General features: G+C 59.2%; 1 protein-coding gene across 7 annotated transcripts in view; it reads right to left on the bottom strand.

The window, feature by feature from the left end:
- Window positions 1-15071, bottom strand: part of PRDM16 (PR/SET domain 16) — a 312932-nt gene that overhangs the window by 221924 nt on the left and 75937 nt on the right. Inside the window, exon 1 of one of the 7 annotated variants that reach the window (XM_027576156.2) lies at window positions 8610-8638. The exons of the other annotated variants lie outside the window; for them this stretch is intronic. The gene's annotated coding sequence lies outside the window, so the exon portion shown is untranslated. Of the gene's footprint in view, window positions 1-8609; window positions 8639-15071 lie in introns of those variants that run through there. 7 annotated transcript variants of the gene reach the window in all.

The raw sequence follows: 15071 nt of genomic DNA, 5'->3' as shown, positions 1-15071 counted from the left end.
CCACGCTGCTCCCGTTTCGAGCCCCCACCCCTATTTCCTCACTGCCTCTATCGCCCCGGGCAGGCGCTGAATGGCTCGCGATGCACTGTAATTTCTATCAAGGTTCGTTCCTGGTACGAAGCCTCTTTGTTTCAGAGAGATGTGATTTGGCCTTTTTTCTTCCTCTCCTTTATTCCTTGGTTAATACACCACTTCCCCGAGCCCTGGGGGCAGCGAGGTAGCCCACGGATTGCTCAAATCTGTCTGTTTTTCTTCTAAATCACAGCCAAGTCTCCCCGGTCACCCGCGCTAAGCACTGCGTGAGCCGGCGGCCAAACAGGGGTGTTCTCCCAGAACCCTCACGTCCACACTGCTGATGCCCCAGAGGGGACCCCGGCCCGCAAGACCCCCTCCGACACCAAGGGAGGTTGGCCCCAGACACCAGCTCCCTATGCAGCCTGACGTCTGGCTATGGCAGAGTGTGCTTTTTAAAAAATTGTGGTGAAGGACACATAACACTTACCATTTTTACCATTTTAAGTGCACAGTTCGGGGATATTAAGTACGTCCACATTGTTGTACAACCATCACACCATCTGTTTCCAGAACCTTCCCATCTTCCCAAACAGAGAGTCTGTCCCCATGAAGCACTCACTCCCCCTCCCCGCCCCCAGCCCCTGGCGCCCACCCTTCTCCTTTCTCTTCCCGAATCTGACTTCTTTATTCCTCTAGGGTTTGTCCTTTTCTTTCTGGTTTATTTCACTGAACACTCCCGAGGTTCCCGCACTAGAGCAGGTGCCAGCCTCTACTCCTTCGGAAAGCTGAGGAACATTCCATCGTGTGGACGGACCGCGCTTGTACATCCCGCCGTGTGCTGCTGGACACCCGGGCCGCTTCCCCGTCTCGGCTCCCGTGGATAACACCGCTGCGAATGCGGGCGTGCAAGCCTCTGACCACAGTGTGCGTTCGGTACCAGCGAAACCCCCACCGGCCTCTTCCACCAAAGGGAGCGAGGCCCCATCGACAGCCCCGCGGCCAGGTCCGGAGCTCCCTCCCTCCTCGTCCCTGCTGGTCATGCCGAACCTGTACCCACGGCAGTCTCTTCCGCGTGCCCACGGAGGCTGTCTGGACGTGGTCCCTCCCTGTACAAGAGGGGTACACCCAACCTGTCAGGAGCTTCAAGGCAACGACGCACCCGCGCAGCGAACGCAGGCGGCACCAGCCACCAGCACGACCCTCAGCGCCCCTGGGGCTTCATCCTCACTGAGCACCCCGCCGGGCTGGGCTCTGGGGGCTGTGCTGGTGGCAAGACCCAGTGGCTCTTCCCTCCCCTGGGAGCTGTCTGGGGCTCTTCCTGTGCTCAGCCTGGGGCGCTGAGGCCCAGGCCCGAGGAGTCCTGGATCCCCCAGACGGAGGAAGAAGGGGAGGAACCCAGGAGTCAGTTCAGCCTGGGGACTCCCAACTCTCACAAACACTCGGGATTTTGCAGACCCAGAAGCCTTAACAGGGTGCCGAGGGAACGAGCCAAGCTGGGGATGGCCGCACCTGCTGGTGGTAGGCAGGCAGGGTGCAGAGGGTTTGGGGGTACGCGGCTGAGGTCTCCGTGGGGGGTTCTGCAGGCTGGGCCCAGGAGCTGCCCCTGCAGGGGACGTCCCCTGGGCACACCGCAGGGAGAGGACGTGTTCTGCCCCTTCTGTTCTCTGCTTTGCTTTCCCTCCGTGTGCGGGCACCACTGTGGAAGAACGGGTTAACGCTGGGCAAACACCCCCGACAACCGCCACCGAACTATTTATAGACATATTTATCTCTCCAGTTCCTACCAACTGGGCCTGTGGCTGCCATTCACAGGCCGAAGCAAGTCACGCCGCAAGTAAACAAATGTTGCCCTGAAATAAAAATCACAACAGGAAGAAAGCCGCTCCAGAGCGCCTGCCTCCACCCGGAAGGCCTGGGTGAGGGGCGGGGTGCTGGTGGGTCTGGGGTGCCTTCGGGTCAGGGGCGGTGGCGGAGGAGAGGTAGGCCCTGCTTGGAGGCTCCAGTGGCCAGAGCATTGGGAGGCGAAGCACCTTCCCATTGGGCCTCCACCCAGCAGGGCAGGTCTGCACCCCCACAGCCGTGGCCGCGCAGAATGACACCCGGTGTTGGCACGCAGTGGCAGAGGGCTCTGCCGCGTCCACTCGCCCCCAGCCCTGGAGATGCGAGAGGTGGGCGTGGGTCCTCCCCACTCCTTCCCCTCCCTCGGGGCCCCCTCGGCTCCCTGGGTTGCCCTGGTCCCCAGCAAAGCAGGAGTGGGGGTGTTGCGCAGCCTGGGACCCTCAGAGGCAGGTCCCGCGGTTTGGGAAGAGGGTCAGAGCCACCTGCTGCCCCCCATGGGAGTGGTGCCTTCTTGTGCCTCAGCTCTCGAGGGGCCAGGAGGACCCTCCCAGCTGCACTGACCGAGCACCTGCTCCCTCCCCGATGCTGCCTAGACATGGGGCTGCAGACGGGAGGATGAGCGATCAGCTGGGGGACCCCCACACTCTACACCAGAAAGCCAGGGGCAGCCTCACCCCCTGCAGACGTGGGCGAGCCTCCCACTGGCCCCCCAGGCCAGAGCAGCCCCCAGCTTCAGCCACCAGTGGCCGGCACCCACCCTGGCCCTCTGGCTGCATTTTGCCCTAATAAAGACATTTCTAGTTTTAACCATCAAATAAAGTGCTGAAGTCCGCCAAGCTCGTCCCGGCTCAGCCACTCTGCACCTTCATTTAGCAGGCCAGTGGCGAGAAAAAAAAAAAAAAAAGAAAGAAAGAAAGAAAAAAATTCATTAATTTTTATTAACAGGGAGAGCCATTTGCTCCCTGTGACAATATTTGACTTGTCGAAATGATTTTCACCTCTGCCATGAGGTGGGCGCTCCCCACATACATCACCCGATTACTCGGAGCGCGCCGGCCACAGTCATTAGGCAGTGAATTAACGACAATCCCCAGCACTATTAATCACCCTGACAAAGGCGTTAGCTTGCTGCTGACCCGAGCGCGGCCGGCCCGGGACCGGGAGCCAGAGGAGAGGCCTGCTGCTCCGAGAGGCGCCAGGGGCTGGAGCCGACGCCGGTTCCTTCCCGTCCTTCCCCTGCAAGACCCGACGCCGGCCAGAGGGCGCCAAGAGCTGGCACGGCAACACGGGGGCTGCCGGGCACGGTGGCACGGTGGGCACGGTGGGACCCGAGGTTTGCTTCCTTGCTTGTCTGGTTCGTTGTCACTCTCCTGGTCCCGGGAGTGAACGGCATCCATGTGCCAGCCAGGAAGGAGGCGCCATTGGTCTTACCAATAACCCCAGGGGCAAGGCCCAGGGATAGCCCCATTGCACGCATCGGGAAACTGAGGCACAGCCAAGCCCTGGCCTGCCCCAGGTGGTAGTCTGGCGACGCACAGCGCTGGGCGTGGAATCCTGTCTACTAGGACCCTGCTCTGGGCTCTGAGCCCCGTGGAAACGTCTCCCGGCCCGACGTCCCCAAGAAAGCCGCTGGTGAGTCGGCTTCAGTCACGTAAACACGGGTGTTTCCTTTGGCTCTTGACCAGCTTCACGAGAATATTTTCTAGCTGTACGTACTCAGAGCACGAGGCCTACGTGGGCAGATCTCGGGAGTCTGACGTCATGAAGCCCAGCTTCTCCTGAAGTCCCAGATCTGTGGGTTTTGTTGATAAGGGCGAGCGGAAAATCTGCACATGGTGCAAGAGGCGGCCCCACCGCGCAGCGTGGCGGGCAACGAAGACACCGCGTCCGCACTCGCTGCAGGCGGGCTGGGCTCCGCAGGCCGGCCCCCGGGGGTCTCCGGCTTCCCGGAACAGCTTATCCGCTGTGGTCGGAGAGTCCCGGGCAGCCACCTCGCCGTCCCACGGGCTGTCTCACTGCCGTTGCTGGAACCCCGGGGCTCGCTCACCGGGAGGGTTTTCTGGGCTCTGCTCCTGCGGCTTCTCTGTGGCAGGAGCCATGGGGCCCCCATCAGGTTCTTGTGGGGACCAGTGTCGGGACGCCCACAGAACACTTGACACGGGGTGGGGCAGGCAGCAGGTGGCCCAGTCATGTCACAGCAACCCCACCAGGGTCCCCATGGTGCCCCGACACCACCCTCACCACGTTGGCGTGGTAGTCCAGTTAATTGTCTCTACATTTTCAACCAATTTCTTCCCATTAACCCGGCCTTGGGATCTGCATCTCAGCCCTGTCTAACCCAGAGTTTGAAAGCACGTGGGTGGGGGCAGGGAGGGAAGGGCTCCGCACCCATTTATCTTCTTTCTCTGGGCTTCTCATTGTTTATGCCTCAGCAAATCTCCTAACTTCCTCATTAGCAACTAATTTACAAGTCTCTGCGATCTTCACCTGTTCCCGCTCCGCGGCTCTGGCGCTGTGGCAGGACTGGAAATGGCCACTTGCTCGCTGTGCCTGACTGGTGCCGTGGCCCGCAGCAGGTGGGCAGGGGCACAGGGAAGGGCAGAGCAGGTCCCCCTCCCTGCCTTCATCGCGGTGCGGAGACTGTCCCCCCCCGGCCGCCCCTGAGCTTTCATGTGCCCCTGGGGACAAGCAGGGAACCGACCTTCTTCTGCCTCCAGCCAGTGCCTGTCCCTAAACCTGCTCCCCGACACCAGCCCACGGCCCTGATCCACAGCCCAAGCACTGAACTCCCGGAGAACTGGGAGAACTCTGGATCTGCTGATTGCCAACTGGCGGGCTGGCGTTGGATGGGGTCAATTTCAGAAGTTCCTCTCACATCAAAGCTCCTCCCGCAGAATGGGGGCCAGGGCCAGGGGCCTTCACCCCCTCCTTCCTTTTCTCTTGATAACGCCGTTGAACATCACCTTCTCACGCTTGCTGCTGGTCGTGGTGTCAGTGGGGTGTAGACCACACTGACGGAGCCCGCACTGGCTGTCGGCAGCTCGCTCTAAGCCTCTAGGAGTCCTTCCAACCGGGGTATCAGGACTGAGCGGTGGTTTAGAGGACAGTGTTCAATCTTACCAGACAGCGTCGGGCTGTGTGTTGCCGTGTGTTCTCAGGCGAGTGCCTTGAGGTCTCTGGGCCTCCTGGCAACCTCTGCATAGAAGGAACAAGGACGCCTGCTCTGTCGGGCTGCCGGGAGCACGAAGAGAGCCCGCACACATGGTGGGCTCTAAGCACCTGGGCTCAGAGTTAGCACCCAAGCCTTTGGCCTGGTGACCGTCCCACATCACAGCTGAGGCCTGAGTTCACTCACAGAGGCCAAGAACACAGCCCGAGCTGCACCTCCCATGGGCACCCACCTCCCCCCAACCACCAGGAGGCTCTGGCCAGGGCCTGGCCGTGAGCCGGGCCAAGGGGTCCTAGCCACACACAGGAAGCTTCGCTCCAAGAGCACTTTCCCACTTGAGAAGGCCACGGGCCATTCACGAAATGCTGTCCCAGGGCTGTACCCCTGCAAAGGCCCCATTTAACGGGAGCGCTGACCTCGGGGAGGCTTATAAGGGAAGTCAGGTGCCTGGCGACACATTGAACGGGGCCTGCCATGGGGGCTCATTCTCCTTTTCAGAATTACCCAAGGTGTGTTCCTACACAACTCTGGAGCATGCTTGCCACCAGGGAGACAGCTGGCCTGTGGCACCCGGCGTGGCAACCTCAGTGTGGTGTCCACCACTGGCCACACGAGGAGAGCCAGCTGCCTGGCTTCCTAGCAGAGTAGTCTGGGAGCTGTTTCTTGTTACTTACTTGCATCAATTTGATTTTCTCTGCTTAAGTGGAAGTCTATGGGAAAAGCTGGCCTTGAAAATCCATGATTTCCTGGCCGTTAATGAATTTCAGCCAAACGGAAAGCAAGGTGAGGTTCCAGTGTAGCCCTCAGACCCAGACGCAGGAAGGGCCAGGGGCTATGGGGGGCTCTACCCTGCCGTCCCAACACCCCCTTGCATGACCACAAAAGCCCCTCTCTGAGGCCCCTCTCAACTTGCGTTTTGCTAAGCATTCAGTAATGTGGGTGGTGTAGCCATGGAGAAAGGAGGCTGCAGCCCGTCCCTGAGCCCCAGTGAACCCCTATTCCTGTGTCCAGGTGGGTCCCCGTCCCTGAGCCCAGGGGAACCCCCATCCCTGAGTCTGGGTGGGCTGGTCCCTGCACCCGGGTGGCAGCTCACACTGGGAGACTGCAGCCCATGACAGCACTCCCCTCCGCAAGGGACCATCTAGAGGACAGGCCCTGGAGTGTCCGTCATCAGCCCCACAGGTCTTGAGTCCCATCTGAGCGTTTCCTCATGCACTGGGCCACCAGGCACAGAGGCACAAACTCTCCCCCTGGTGTCACAGATACAAGGGCCAATCAAACGATCAAAGACGTCTGAACTCAGGGTGGTGGGAAGCCTCTGGAAGGCAGAAGCCCCTCCTAGAACGGCTGGGGCACAGACCTGGGCCCCAAAACACCAGGGGGTGGGAGAAGGGGCACACCAGGCTCCCGACATGGCAGTTGACCAGGCGTTTGTCAGCGTGGCTGCGCCCCCCACACACCCCGTTTCCCAGGGGACCCCAATACAGCCCCTCCCCTGGAACTGCTACCCCGGTGTCTTATCCCGTCAATACAGCAAGGCCTGTCGGCGCCCACGACCCAGCTGAGACCTCATTCTGGTGCAGGTGACCTCGTTCACCCACGCCCCTTGCAGGCCACGGGCTGCCGCCGGCACTTAGGTACCAATTCCTCACACTTCACGCCCAGCCCTTCCAGAGACACGCGCAGCCTGGGACACAGCGAAGTTTCCTGTCTGGTCAGCAGATTGCTGACGGGATTGTGCGGTGGCTCGCGGGGGCCAGCGGCCGGGCTCCACTCTCGCTCTGCACAAGGGCCCCGGGCCGGCTGTGTGCGAGCAAACGGCTCCTGGAGGCTGTCGCCCGAGCTCGCCCGCTGACACTGATCATGTTTCTAGAAATTAGAAACAAGGAGGCAAAATGCTTCCGTTTAAAAACTTTGTCTTCTCGAATTGCCTATCACACTGTCTGCCAACCCCAGGACAACCTAAAATTATTCCAAATCACTTTTCAAACCTTAGAAAACCACGAAAAAGGAGTGATCTCCTGTGTGTGTCACGCAGTCCACTTAAGCTGTGGGCTGGCCATCTGAGGGGCAAGGAATCCACGGGGCAGAGGCCTCTGGGGTCTGGACCCTGCGCAGGTTTCGGGGTGGGGATCCAGCATCAGAACCACAGATGATCTGCACCTCGTGATTGTTTTAGAGGGCATGTCCAGGCCGGCCGGACAGAGGGGGGGCATGTCCCTGCACCCCGGGGTGGCGAGAGCCAAGGACGGGGCAGCCAGATGTCCCCCCAGAGGCCTCTTGGAAAGATGGTGTCATGTGGGATGAAGTGGGCAAATATTCATTGTTGTGGGTTGAGCCGTGTCCCCCCAAATTCACGTGTTGGAGTCCTGAGGCCCGGTACGCCAGAATGTGGATGGAAACGGGGCCATTGTTGATGTAACCAGTTAAGATGAGGTCTCTGAAGTGGGCCACGATTCCACATGACCCATGTCCTCCTGACAGGGGGAGACCCGGACACAGACACACATGGGCTGAGGTGCTGTGAAGACAAGGCAGGGGTGGGGTGGGGTGGGCCTGGGGTGACTCTGTGCCAAGGAAGCAACCTGCCCACGGACACACCGACCTCAGACTGCCGGCCTCCGGAACAGGGAGAAATGACACTCCTGCTGTCGAAGCCCCAGTCTCTGGCGCTGAGTTACGACGGTGCTAGGAGGCTAAGTCGTCCGTTACCTTAACTGACAGACTTTGCAGGTTTCCACTGAGCACCCACCGCGCGTGGACAGTTCCAAGGAGCTCATTGCTTCCCTCGGTCGGACGCTTGGTTTGGACACGGAGCAGAGCTACGTTTCTGAGAAATGGCCCCCCAAGTAGCTGCTGGGGGTTTCCCCGCTCGCCCCGCTCCTAAAGCGTTCCGGAAGCTATGCTCTTGAACACCAGCTGCCCTGACCCTTGACCTTGGGCCTCCTGCTGCCGGGGCGTCAGAGGCAGTAATATCAGGACAATCCAGTCCCTACCTCGTCCGAGACTCTGAAGGTTAAAGACAGCAGAGCTCAGACCCGCGCCTGACACCCCCGGCGCGACCCCTGTCACCGCCTTCCCCCCCGACACACAGTCCGGCCTTCCCCGCGCGCCCATCAGGGTGCAGTGCCTCCGCGGGGAGCATGCGTCTCACCGCTGTCAATCCTCGATTATTCACGTCCCAGGGCAGGGTCATTTCTGTCCCAACAGGCCTCTTACAAAACCAGGGGAAACGGGCGATTAATAAATGCATAGAGGACAACCCCGGCCAAGGCAGAGGCTGCTCCAGACCGGCTCCCGAGGGCTGCGGATCTTGGAGGAGCTTAGGTAATCTTTCCTTCCCGGGATAAGCTGTTCCATCTTAAAAAGATAAGCCAGCAAATCCAGAAAGACAGAAAAGAGAAGAGGTTGCCAGGGGTGGGAGGGAGGGGGCACAGGGGCTCAGTGCTGAATGGGGATGGAGTTTTTGTTGGAGAGGATGAGAAAGTTTGGGGTAGAGACCGACCGGCGCTGGCTATACCGCACACGAATGTGTCTCACGCCACCAAATTGCACACTGCCCCGGAGCTAACCTGGTAAATGTTACCTGGAATCTGTTTTACCACAATTGAGGCGAGCAAGCCGGCCGGGTCTCGGAGAGAAGGTTCTCCGGGGCGCCGCCGCCTCCTCCATGCTGCTCATGTGCATCTTCTTCGGAAGAAATCCTGTTTCTTCTCTGACATCTGAGGCCCCCTGTTCCGGACCTAGCTACCCTCGTGGGCGGCCACGAGGCCGGCCCAGCGTGGCTCCGCGTGGGACGGGGCCAGGCTGCCATGCGGGAGCACGGGGACTGGGGGGCGCAGACAGCGGGGAGGGGGGGCGGCTCCGCGGGAGCCTGCTGGTGGGGGCTTGGAGCGGCTCCAGCACCCCCCGGGGAAATCTGCCCACCCGAGCCGCTCGGTGACAATGTGCCTCCCGCGCGAGCGCGGGGACCAGGCCGTGTCACGCGGAACACAAAGGGCACGGCCCAGGAAGTGATTTTAAACCCAATTGTTCCAATTTCTTTTGTTCCCCATCTTCAGGGGTGCCTGGGAGACCAGCCCGTACTGCTTCCAATAAAAAATCGGCAGTGAGGGCTGGGCACGGGATTTTGCAATGGGAGTCGCCTCCTGACGGCCCTCGCCTCATCATTACGCGGGGCTAGCTCGTGGTTTTTCATGCGCCCGGCGAAATCCCCACACAGATGTCTGCCGTTTCAAGGAAACGGCGGATTTGACAGTCCCTCTGTGCGGGCTGGCTGGGGTTGGGGGCCATCTCTCCTGACCGGCTTCTCTGGCAGCCGGGCGAGCAGGGGACACTTAATTGTGGAGCCCGATTGCTGGCAGGAAGCCCTGCCTCGTCCAGCGGGCAGCCAGCATGATAATGAGACAGTTTCTATGGAAATGAGCTTATAACTATTCATTTTCTCCCCATTCCCGACCCATCCACAAAGAGGTTTTCCAAAATGACCCCCATTTTCCTTCCCCCAACATGTCCTCACGCCACTGCCCGACCCGCTAATCAGCCCGAGGAGAAAGGAGGGAGGAAATGCTGTCCTTTGACAAGATGTGGGAAAGCACCTCCTTGTACTTGGTGTGGCTGTGACCGGCAAACAAAGAACCCTCCCCGGCTCCAGGGGCCAAGTTTCCAATAAACTTTCCCCTGACCACTTTCCAGCGTGCTTCTCTGTGTGTTTTCTGGGGAGGTCTGAAGCCGTCCTCTGCCATCTTTTGAGAAACTTTGAAAACCGTCTTTCTCTTCTGGAACATTCCTGGTGGGCCTGCCTCCTGCGGGGCCTCCCTCACCTGTCGGCGGCTCCCAGGGACCCCCGGTCTTTCGTGGGACAGAAAAGCACCGGGAGGTGACAGGGTGCCCCCTCCACATCGTCAGGGATGGGGGAGAAGCTTCCGCGAGCCAACCTCACCTCATTTTCTCCCTTTTAGGGTCTCGGGAAAAGAGAGGGAACACATCATCACGGGGAGAGGGAAAAAGAAAAGAAGGAAAGCTACAGACCCACGGGGAGGCTCGGCCGCCTCGTGGCTGTGTGGCCTCGGGCAGGGCACTTGACCTCTCTGAGACCCCACTATCCCATCCGGAAGGGCTGTGAGAGAAGTGACCTGGCCAATTCCTGCCGGGCTCCTAGCAGGGTGTCTGCAGCAGATTTTGAGGCGGGCTGCACTGTGGGACCCAGACCTGAAGTCTCGCTCGATCACTCTCTACCTTCCCAGCCCACCCGGATGGCTAAGGGCAGGGCCTGCAGCCTCATCCCGGGGTCCCCAGGGCAGATCCCTACAGGACCCCCGGCCCCAGGGCTCACCGACGCCCGGCTACCTGCAGCCAGCGGCCTCTGTGCATCCCACGCTTGGCCGAGTGTGAGCTCTCCAGCCTGGGATGCGCAGAGCTAGGAGATGCAAATACAGGACACCCAGCCAGTCCTCGGTTTCAGAGACACGGCGGGTGAATTTGGAGTGTAAGTTTGTGCTGCATGTGAGAGCCTCTCGCGCACCTGCTTGCCCTGGGCTGTGCCTGGGAGCCTGTTCCAGCAGACCGGGGCGGCGGGGGCTAACTTCCCGCACTTTGTAAAGAAAAATATTTAACAAACCCTTAAGCTCAGACTCCTCCACTCCACGCCCCACCCCCCCGCAACAAAAGCTGGTTGTGCCTGTTACGATCAGATTGTGAAGTCCTAGCTTCCTCCAGGCCTCGGGAGAGGGGAAGGCGCCTTCTTAGCGTTTAAAGAAAATACCAGTTTTAAAATTTAACCGGCTCAGCAAAAACCCCAAAATATCAGTGGCTTAGGTATAGGTTTAAAAAAATGTTTTTTTTTTTTTTTAAATGCAAACACCGGGGTGCCTGGGTGGCTCAGTCAGTGAAGCGCCTGCCTTCGGCTCAGGTCATGATCCCGGGGTCCTGGGATCGAGCCCCGCATCGGGCTCCCTGCTCGGCGGGAAGCCTGCTTCTCCCTCTCCCACTCCCCCTGCTTGTGTTCCCTCTCTCGCTGTGTCTCTCTCTGTCAAATAAATAAATAAAATCTTTAAAAAATAAAAAAACAAAAAATGCAAATGCCTCCCACTTAAATAATCATAGCACATTTTTGACAGAAAACAAGTTTTGAAGTCTGGTTCCCGTTTTTGGAAAGGAACGCCCATGAGGACAAGACCCACGTGTCCCTCCTGTGCCATCAGGGCACCTCCCAGGAGGCGGTGAGCGTGTTCTTGGCGCACTCGAGTGATACAGGAGTGTTTACTTTGCCAGGATTTGGGGACCCTGCCTGGCGGCGGCTGTTCACACAAACGGCCAAGTGTCGGTGGCAACGTCTGGGAGAATCACCACCTCACATCTCACGTGCTACGCACGTGAAATAACTTACATGTAGAATTACGTAATTTATATTTCATCTAATTATATACACACGTCAATACATAAAAGGTAAACACAGTGGACCGAAAACATACAGCCCTTATCTCGGGGTGATGGGGCGTGAGATTTTAATTTAAAAACTGGGTTTCCGTATTTTCTACAGTGAGCAAACGTTGTCTGTGTGACTACTTTTTATAATATATGCTGTAATTTATGTGCAAAGTTTAGGTGGGAAAGGAGTATCGGATGCTGAGGCTGACGGGCCGACCTGGGCTGGCTGAGCAGGAGGGCGCTGAGCCCCACGGGGGAGCCTGGGGAGTCCGGCAGCATCGCCGTCTGGGTGTCCTCTGGGGGGCCCCCTTGTCCAGCCACCAGATCTGAGCCACGCACACACAGCCGGACCTTACGTATGTGCTGGCAGCCCCCCACCCCCACCCTGGCACCATCCAATCGGCCAACTTCTCAGGAGAAGTGTGTTCAGGCCATGCTCCCCAACCACGGGTCCTGCCACAACCCAGGAGCCACGCCTTCCCTGCAGTCCACCATCTTTCCTGACAGGTGGACCTCTTCCCCGCCCCCCCCCCGCCCCAGCAACCGGATCTAGCAGAGTCTGTTTTTGATGTGGCATAGGGCTGCCAGATAAAACACAGGAAAGAACAAATAAAATACAACACAGTGAATACAATAAAACACACACCGTACTGGGGATGTACCTCCACTAAAGCATGACGTGGCGTCTATTAGAATTCCAGTTTAATGGGGGGCCCCCATTTCCCCTCCCCGTGGGTCTGAATGTTTGCTTGGGCTCCGCCAGAGCCCAGTGACCTCCCTTCTGGCCCTGTGAGCCGAGCAGGTGGCCAGGTGGGTGCTGAGCCCCTGTCCTGGGACCTCAGCCCGGGAAACCAGGTGGTAATGGCCTTGCCTCTGAGATCTGGGCTGTCCTCCTGCCCACCCTGTCACTGCCCAGAGACCCGCTCCCCTACAGCCTCGTGTGAACTGCCCGGCGAACTGCCCAGCACTATGGACCCTGTCTCCTGGGTCCCTCTCCAGACTCTCTGAGAAGTAACAGCCCCCACCGAGGCAGTTGGAGGCTTCCCTCCGAGCTGACCCCACCCCTGCATGCCCGGAGGAGGCACTTTGCACCTCTGCTTTCCACCCTGTGAGGACACCGCCCTGGCACCCAGGAGGGAGCAGGCCTGGGGCTCTGACCTGCAGCCCTTGTCTGCTCGCCCTGGGCTGAAGGAGCCTGGGTGGCGGCGGGGGCGGGGTGGGGGTCCTGCCAATGGGCGGGAAGCACAGAGGCTCCTCTGACCGGGTCCAACCCTGCGGAGCTGAGAGAAATCTCCCGAAGCAGATCTCTTCCCCTGTTCCCCGATTCCTGTCGGCGAAAACCCCTCCCCAGAGAAAGCCTCCAAGCGTGCGGCCATGCCCTCACTGGAGGAGGGAGACACCAGCAGACAAAATCCCTCCGAACCAGAAAAACATTCTGTGCCTCTTTTGGGGGGTATTGATTTGAGTGTGGGCCGATTCTTCTTTTTAATACTGGTCATCGACCTCATGAAACCCAGTCACAAACCCAGGAGCAACAGCTCCGTTTCCTCCCGCGGAGAGAGAGTTGCAAGGATTTGTGGCAGAAATCACCTCCCATTGCTTCCCTCCGAGAAGAGCTCCCCCGAAAGTCACCCCAAATCAGGTCAATCACAATGAATCTTGCACCCAGCCCCTGTGCAAGGCGCCCGGGCTGCCGCGCGTGGCCTGGGCCCCGAGCAGCCGGCGGCCCCATCTGTTGCTGGGGCTGCCGGAGCTCCTCATTCTATCACGGCCCAAGTAGGTTATCTGAATAAACAGAGAGGGAATCAACGAGATATATTAGCACTGCGGGATATTTGTCATCTCCTCTGTCTTTCCTTCTCCCAGAATATCGGTGATGAATTTGCAAATGGTCCTGGATTATGACAGAGTGTTTCTCTCTTCATTATTTATCCCTTCCCTGAGCACCTCGATTAGAGGCCACAGTGACAAACGCATGAATAAAAGGCAGAGACAATATTTTAGCGACGTGTTGTAAATCTCCTTCTACGCATTATTAATTTAAGGAAGTCCATTACACCGAACAGCTCTGAAGAGGAAGACAGGGTAAGGGAGGAATGGCTTCGGCACGTGAGGGTCAGAGGAAGGAAAAAAGCCAGCTCCGTCCCTGAGCTGAGGTCGGGCTGGGCGCTCACCAAACCCCCACAGCCTTCCCACCACCGAGGTTTTGTTAAAAATAAAAGGCGAAAGCTTTGTTCCCCCAAACTTGAGCATGCTTTGCAAAGTGGGCAGACGCGGCCTGCAGAGATGTCCGGTTTCAGGCAGTGCAGGCGAGGCCCCGCGGCCGAACCGGCTCTTCCCGAGCAGCGGGCCGACGGCCACGGCCCGGCCCTGCGGCCTCGGCTTCTTTCCGTTTTAATTTTCTTTTGAAATGCTCCAAGAAAGGAGCTGCGGGTGCCTGGTCCCCCCACCTGCCGCGCTGGCCGGTGATCTGCCTCCCCCATCGCTGAGCCCGCGTGGGGTCCCGGCAGGGGTGGCAGCAGCCCTTGGACCTAGGGGGCCCTAGGGAAGGGGCAGGGGGCCAGGAGGTCAGGAAGGCCACCAGCCGGACTCGGACGGGCTCCAACAGGGGAAGGAGCAGAGTTTATCTGCACGGGATGAAGGGGCCGCTCCACGTAGACCCTCCCTCCCTTCACCCACAGCAACTCTTTTGTGGTGTATGTGGCTATTTTTAACTATGGAATTTGGGTTTCTTTTTTTGCTTAGGCTGATTTTCCAGCCGTTTCCATATGTGCTACTTACTCCCCGGCCCTGTGCCGCCGGCCTCACCTATGCTTGACACTCGGGGTCCTGATGTGAGGGGGTGATGGTGGCCTGGGGGGTCGGCAGGGGAGGCGGGGTCCTAGCAGGAGCTCCGTGCCTCCTCAGCCACAGCGGACGCGGAGATCTTCCCATGCGGGCAGGAGACGAGCCCCAGCAGTCAGCACAAGGCTGCAGCTGGTGTGCCCTCACTGGCGGCACTGAGAACCCGGGGACCCAGCTGAGGCCATGGGGGGGACAGAAGTGGCAGGGGAGGCAAAGCCCCTGCAAGCCACCTGAAGCTGGATGCCGGGACTGTGGGGTACGGGAGGCTCAGGCCCATCCTCACAAGGCCCCAGGCGGCATCCTTCTCCCTGAAGCTTTTAGCCCTTCTCGTATAATGAAAAGGCCTCGGTGGTGGCATAGACAGCTCTGTCCCCCCCTGAAACTGCTCCCCCCGCTCCCGGGAGAGTGCTCTGGCCTGTGGTGACAGCGCTCATCAGCCCATTTAGGGAGCCGGTGGTGGATCGCCGCAGCAGACCCTAATGACTCATCACAGGCGAGGGCCTGGCAGGTCCCCGTGACAGAGCGCAGCGGCTCAGGCGGGAAGGCGGCTGCAGACCCCAGTGGGGCATGGAGGCTCTAAAATCAGAAACTCATGGAGGAGCACACAGATCAGGAGACTGGTCGCAGGGGCAGGAAACCCCAAGGTGGATTTGACTTTATGTTGTGTTCATCAGCCTAATGGCTTTGGAAGCTGTGACTCTCTCAAGGAAGTCTCCCCGGCAACGCATCAAATCAGAAGTTCCCGAGCGTGGATCTCCGCGTAGATGTGCACACA

This window comes from Zalophus californianus, chromosome 4 (genome assembly GCF_009762305.2).
Source record: "Zalophus californianus isolate mZalCal1 chromosome 4, mZalCal1.pri.v2, whole genome shotgun sequence".
Lineage (NCBI taxonomy): Eukaryota > Metazoa > Chordata > Mammalia > Carnivora > Otariidae > Zalophus > Zalophus californianus.
This window is presented reverse-complemented; position numbering and strand designations above follow the sequence as displayed.